Source organism: Clupea harengus, chromosome 25 (genome assembly GCF_900700415.2).
Source record: "Clupea harengus chromosome 25, Ch_v2.0.2, whole genome shotgun sequence".
Lineage (NCBI taxonomy): Eukaryota > Metazoa > Chordata > Actinopteri > Clupeiformes > Clupeidae > Clupea > Clupea harengus.
The window spans coordinates 21953-29452 of record NC_045176.1 but is presented as its reverse complement, the minus strand read 5'-3'; the positions used below and the strand labels follow the sequence as shown (position 1 = coordinate 29452).

At 48.9% G+C, this 7500-nt stretch overlaps 1 protein-coding gene across 2 annotated transcripts in view; it reads right to left on the bottom strand.

The window, feature by feature from the left end:
- Positions 1–4098, bottom strand: part of LOC105893900 (integrin beta-1) — a 30372-nt gene extending 26274 nt beyond the window's left edge. The window contains exon 1 of one of the 2 annotated variants that reach the window (XM_031563357.2): positions 3692–4098. The gene's annotated coding sequence lies outside the window, so the exon portion shown is untranslated. The remainder of the gene's footprint in view (positions 1–3691) is intronic. The other variant, XM_031563358.2, reaches the window with a different exon arrangement.
- Between the last annotated feature and the right edge of the window lie 3402 nt (positions 4099–7500).

Genomic DNA, 7500 nt, shown 5'->3' with positions numbered 1-7500 from the left:
CACACACAAACACTCCACACACACTCATGCACACACACACACACACACACACACACACACACACTCATGCACTCCACACACTGAATCTTGATGGGGTGGAGTTTCCCATCAGCACAAAAGAGAGCTTCCTCATCACTCACCGCGTGCATGCGTGTTGTGACTGGTTGGTGTGTGTATGTGTGCGTGTGTGTGTGGTGTAGTGGTGTGTGTGTGTGATTGTGTGTGTGTGTGTGTGTGTGGTGTAGTGGTGTGTGTGTGTAGTGTAGTAGTGTGTGTGTGTGTGTGGCGTGACAGTGGTACCTTTCTAGTATCGATACACCGTGCAACATTAGTGTGGTGTGTGTGTGTGTGTGTGTGTGTGTGTGTGTTGTAGTGGTGTGTGTGTGTGTGTGGTGTGTGTGTGTGACTGGTGTGTGTGTGTGTGGTGTGTGTGTGTGTGTGTGTCTGGTGTGTGTGTGTGTGTTGTAGTGGTGTGTGTGTGTGTGTGTGTGTGTGTGTGTGTGTGTGGTGTGTGTGTGTAGCCATGTGCATTCAGCAGTGGGGCAATCACACTGTACGACTTCAGGCTTCAAACCACTGAAGGAAAAGCAGCCAAATGCACTAAACCTGCAGCAACTAGGCCAAGGTGGTGACACACACACACACACACACACCTCATTTATATGATAATTTATTAGCAAACACACAAAATGAGCGTAAACAAAAGAAGGCAGATAAACATCTAAGAGCTTCTGCTGTCTGTGACCCTGGAGACTCTCTGTAGAATAATGGTCAGGTCTAGACCTGGATACCACAAACCACTACTACTCATGAAGGAGACCACAGTGTCAGCGCACACACGCACACACACACACACACACACACACACACACAGAAGAGCGCAGGTCTAAAGGTAGCTCTGTGAAAGAGGGTTAAGCGCAGGAGAAAGAGGTGTGTTTGTGTGTGTGTGTGTGTGTGTGTGTTTGAGAAAGATGTGTGTGTCTGGTTGGTTGAGAAAAACTGGTGTGTGGAGCTCATGACTCAGTTCAGCCAAGAGCACCTCTATCTACACAGCATAGGTCTACACACACACACACACACACAGGGACAGACACACACACACACACACACACACACACACACACACACACACACACAGGGACAGACACACACAGGGACAGACACACACACAGGAACAGACAGACAGACAGACAGACACACACACACACACACACACACACACACACAGGGACAGACAGAGACACACACACACAGGAACAGACAGACAGACAGACACAGGGACAGACAGACAGGGACACACACACACACACACAGGGACAGACAGACACACAAACACACAGGTCTAAAGACGAAGACCTAACCACAGGTCTACACACACCCACACACAGGGACAGACAGACACACACACACACACGCACAAGTCTAAAGACTAAGGCCTAACCACAGGTCCACACACACACACACACACACACCAGGTCTAAAGACCTAACCACAGGTCAACACACACAGACACAGGTCTGAAGACTAAGGCTTAACCATAGGTCTAAGACCAGACCTACACACAGGCCCAATTCCTAAGAGCTGTGAGTGTGAGCCCAGGACTAAGGGCTGTGTGTGTGTGTGTGTGCCCAGGACTAACTTTTTTCTGCACGGTTGTCAGAGTAGTTTCAAGATGTTGACACACACACACACACACACACACACACACACACACATTTTGATCTATTTATGTACACCCAAGAGAGCTCTCTCTCTCTCTCTAACCAGCCATCATCTAAAAAACCACAAAGACCTCTCCCCTTGTGCAGAAGTGACGATGGAGGACATAGACCAACAGACTTTGGCGTGTGTGTGTGTGTGCGTGTGTGTGTTACACCCCACCCTATTTGCAAGTGAGTGTTTCCATAACACTTTCATGCTCGTCTCTGTGGCAACCAATTTTGGAAGTGTGTGAGAGGGTATTGTGTATATCTGTGTGTGTGTGTGGTTGGGTGAGTGTGCATGTGAGTGTGTATGTGTGTGTGTGTGTGTGTGTGTGTGTGTGTGTGTCAGAGAGGAACCTCTCCCTGTAAGCATGATCTAATTCAGTTTTGTGGGAACACCAAATAACTACTCTTCAAATTACACACACACGCTTCCCAAATCACATCCGGACCAGCCTGCTATGTGTGAGTGTGTATGTGTGTGTGTGTGTGTAGTGACTGGGACCCTCAGGTAAACAGAAAGCCCTCGGCAGGACCAGTCTTGCTTAGATGACACACACACACAGAGAGAGAGAGAGAGAGAGAGAGAGAGAGAGAGAGAGAGAGAGAGAGAGAGAGAGAGAGAGACACACACACACACACACACACACACACACACACACACACACACACACACAGAGAGAGAGAGAGAGAGAGAGAATAACTTTTCCCCCCAGTTTGAGTGTTTTCTGTTGATGAGTCTGTTCAACACCCAGTGCCAGACAGAGCAGAATACATAAGATGGTAAACAAAAGGAGAGAAAGACGAGAGACTACAGAGAGAGTACAGAGAGGGAGAAGAGACCCGTTTCTATTGTTGGAGGAGAGTAAGAAGAGAGATGTGGAGAAAGCAATAGCACTGATGGGGCAGAATGATTAGCACACACACACACACACACACCACACACCTGACCCCCAGCTGTGCAGTGCCCCAAGGCAAAGAATCGACCTGCTTTTGCGCGAGTAAACACCCACACATCGGACACACACACACACACACACACACACACCCGTGGTCTCTGAGCTCTTTTCCATAACAATGACCTTAAATGGTTGAGTTGAGCTGCTGTGAGAGCCCATGACAACACGGTTCCGAGGGAGGTCCGGCTAAAGTGAACACGGTTCCGAGGGAGGTCCGGCTGAAGTGAACACGGTTCCGAGGAAGGTCCGGCTGAAGAGCTAACCCAGCTACACAGGAAGCCCACAGGCAGCAGACGGACTTCTATGGAACTGCATGCATCTAAAGACGCTTTTTAGCCGTTTTAGGACCCCTCCGCAGAACTACCCGTTTTAGGACGCCTCCACCGAACTACCCGTGGTGGTAAACTTGGTGTCCTGACGCATCCAGTTTGGCATTAGAGCGCAACATTGTTTCGAGTGTGTTAGGCAAACATTCTTACCGGAACCAAGAGGTCAGCTCGCTCCGAGTACACAACAGGCGAAGCTAACTGCCTGGGGTATGACGGAGTCGCATTTAGAGTCAACAGCCAACTACCAAATAAAGCGATCTGCCCCGGCCCAGCCCCCACCCCGTCGCCTGTGAGTCGGGCCTTGGGGGGAAAAAAAGGAGTTTCTAACAACGCCTAAGACAAAAGAGCTGGCGAGTCTGGGCAAGTTTAAACGCATCTCGGATGAATCCTCGCTCGCTCGCTGACCCTCGGTTCGGTAGAACGTGACCAACGTAATCCATCCAATTACCGAAAACCTGAACCTTAGCGAAGAGTCGGACCCCCACCCTTCTCCACAGCACACGGGGCCAAAGGATATCCCCACCCAAAGTTACCGACAGCCCCATGAGAGATCAGCAACACGGCCAACTGACACAGAAAACACGCAAAACAACCCCGAACCGGACAAGTTTGACTGCTATATCAGAAACAGTTAGTTTTAGGCCGTGACAAAAAAAACATAGCCGTGGGGTACAGTTTTTAACTAGTGGAAAAGTATTACCTTGACACGTGTTCACTAGCGATCGAATAACCTTGTCAGTCTGTTCAGCACACCATACGCAGAAAAACAATATATCCTCTGTCCGTGATTGTTCCGATTTTGCGTCTCGGTAGGAGTGGGTCTGCTTGGGCCGGGCGTGTGTCTTTTGTCGCTGCTCCGTTTCTCCTCTGATCTCACTCCCAATCAACAGGCCGCCGTACAGAGACTCTGCGTTACACTGGCGTGGCTCAGCCCAGCCCCGGTTTTTTCAGAGATATAAAACTTTAAAACACACGAAGTCGTTATGAAAAAAAAAAACTTGAACTTAGGGCAGAGAATCCTGCTCGCCCGCTGACTCAGACCTTGTATGACTCGGGGTTACTCCGACAGCGCTGCGCCCCGACACGATTCTCTCTCTCCAGTCTCCCGACGCTCATAGGCCCCTCCCCCCCCTCACTAGACACGCCTCACAGGAAATGCCAGGGAGCGGTTAGTCTCACACACACACACACACACACTGACTGACCGTCAGCTACACTCACCGGCACAATGACTCACTGTTAATAGCAGTGGGATTGCGAGGCGCCCACAGCTTTATATGGTAAGGTGACGGGGCTGCGTGTGTGTGTGTGTTTAATATGGTAAGGTGACGGCTCTGCGCTTATGAAGCAGGCCCAGGGACCTTCAGGTGCGGAATCAACACTTGTACTGTGTGTGTGTGTGTGTGTGTGTGTGTCTAAGAGGGTGATGGTCAACACTTCTACCAGGAACTGTGTGTGTGTGTGCCTGTACCTGATACCCTGTGACACAGCCACTTACACAGACTGAGTCAGACAGCTTATCAGAGCAGGGCTGGACACTCCTCCAAAAGAAAGCTTCATAGACACACACACACACACACACACACACACACTTAGACACGCACACACACACACCAACACCCACACCTCTAACATACTGGAATCAGACATACACACACGTCTACACAGCCATGCCTACACGCACACACACACACACACACACACACACACACACACCTCTTACATACTGGAATCAGACATACACACACGTCTACACAGCCATGCCTACACACACACACACGCACACACACACACCAACACCCACACTTCTAACATACTGGAATCAGACATACACACACGTCTACACAGCCATGCCTACACACACACACACACCCACACACACACACACACAAACCTCTAACATACTGGAATCAGACATACACACACGTCTACACAGCCATGCCTACACACACACACACACACACACACACACGCGCAAACCTCTAACATACTGGAATCAGACACACATACACACACACACACACACACCTCTAACATACTGGAACATAGCATCAGACATACACACACGTCTACACAGCCATGCCTACACACACACACACACACACACGCAAACCTCTAACATACTGGAATCAGACACACATACACACACACACACACACCACCTCTAACATACTGGAACATAGCATCAGACATACACACACGTCTACACAGCCATGTCTACACACACACACACACACACACCCCCCATGTTTAGGGATGTGAACTCAGGAAGAAACGGTGCAGGAGATGGTTGCATCTTAGAAAAATATTATATTTCTCTTCAACGACCCCAACCATTTACCATAAACAAACATTTACACAAAACAAACAAACTAACAAACATTTACACAAAACAAACAAACTAACAAACAAACATAAATCCAAAACGCAAACAGTACTCCACTTCCTCCGCAAGCTCAAGAGAGCGAAAGCTCCCATACCCATCCTGAACGCATTCTACCGGGGCACCATTGAAAGCATCCTGTCCAGCTGCATCACTGTGTGGGGCAGTAGCTGTACTGCACACAGCAGGAAAGCACTGCAACGCATAGTGAACACAGCTGGTAAGATCATTGGTGCCCCACTCCCTTCCTTGCAAGACATATACACCACCCGCCTCACCCGGAAAGCTACCTCGATTGCGAGTGACACCAGCCACCCCGCACACAGTCTGTTCAGCCTCCTACCCTCTGGAAGAAGGTATAGGAGCCTCCGTTGCCACACCACCAGACTCAGAAATAGCTTCATACACCAAGCTGTCAGGAAGCTAAATTCTCTCCCCTCACTCCCCCCAGCCATATCCTCCAGTCTGACATGAGGCTGAAATCCCCCCCCAACCCCCCCTAAAATCACTCAGGACTCTGCAACAAAACTGTCTCTTGCACTTTTATCACTTACGTTCACCATAACCACTTACTGCTCTACTTGCACTGCTAATGTAACAAATACATCTTACAGGATGTTTTTTGCTGCCATTACCAAATTGCCTTTTTTGCACTACCATAACCTCACTTTAAAGAAAACGTATGCTGCTGTACGTGAATCTGTTTGTTTTACTTAGTATTAGGAAATGTCTTGTCTCATGCCTGTGCACTTTATATGTTTCACCGTGGGAGAGTGGGAAACGTGTGTGTGTGTGTGTGTGCAGGTGTCTGTGTGTATGTGCAGTTGTGTGTGTGTATGTGCAGGTGTCTGTGTATATGTGCAGTTGTGTGTGTGTATGTGCAGGTGTCTGAGTGTGTGTATGTGCAGTTGTGTGTGTATGTGCAGGTGTCTGTGTGTATGTGCAGTTGTGTGTGTATGTGCAGGTGTCTGAGTGTGTGTATGTGCAGTTGTGTGTGTATGTGCAGGTGTCTGTGTGTATGTGCAGTTGTGTGTGTATGTGTGTGTTGTGTGTGTATGTGCAGGTGTCTGAGTGTGTGCGTGTGTGTGTTTCAGTATGGTTTTAGTTCACACGGTTCAACCCTATTCTAAAGCAGTCCTGAGGGACAGGAAGTAACATGGTCAGTTACCACACAGACACACACACACACACACACACACACACACACACACACACACACACTCACACTCACACTCACACACACACACACTCACACTCACACACAGCGGTGGAGAGTGGCTGCAGCAGGAGGCTTCAAACAGGAAGTGAGTTGAGCTGATGAGCAGAGGCACAGGATGTGGTGAAGGATCAAAACACCCACACATCTCCGCAGTGATGACCTTTGACCTCGCCACAGCACAGGGTGAGAGGCCAGATACCATGGCAACGGAGTAGGTGGCCCTTCAGAGTGGCCCAGAACACCAGTTCACACAACACACACACACACACCTCACACACTGACACACACACACACACACACACACACACACACACACACACACACACACACACACACAGTTTAGTGTTGTATTGCAAAAGAAAAGAAACACGTATGACACATCGTACACATAACATATGTAATGAAATATGTAATATAAAATGAAATACAGTTAAAATTCAGCTAAATGCCTCAAGACAGCTTGTTAGATTTAGGTACATTTCACATATCAGACCATAACTCCACATACCAGGCCACATCTCAAATAGGCCCCCATACACCAGGCCATATCTCAAATAGGGCCCCACTCTTGAATACACCAGACCATATCTCAAATAGGCCCCCACTCTTGAATACACCAGACCACATCTCAAATAGGCCCCCACTCTTGAATACACCAGGCCACATCTCAAATAGGCCCCCACTCTTGAATACACCAGGCCACATCTCAAATAGGGCCCCCACTCTTGAATACACCAGGCCACATCTCAAATAGGGCCCCCATACACCAGGCCATATCTCAAATAGGGCCCCCATACACCAGGCCACATCTCAAATAGGCCCCCCACTCTTGAATACACCAGGCCATATCTCAAATAGGGCCCCACTCTTGAATACACCAGGCCATATCTCAAATAGGCCCCCCACT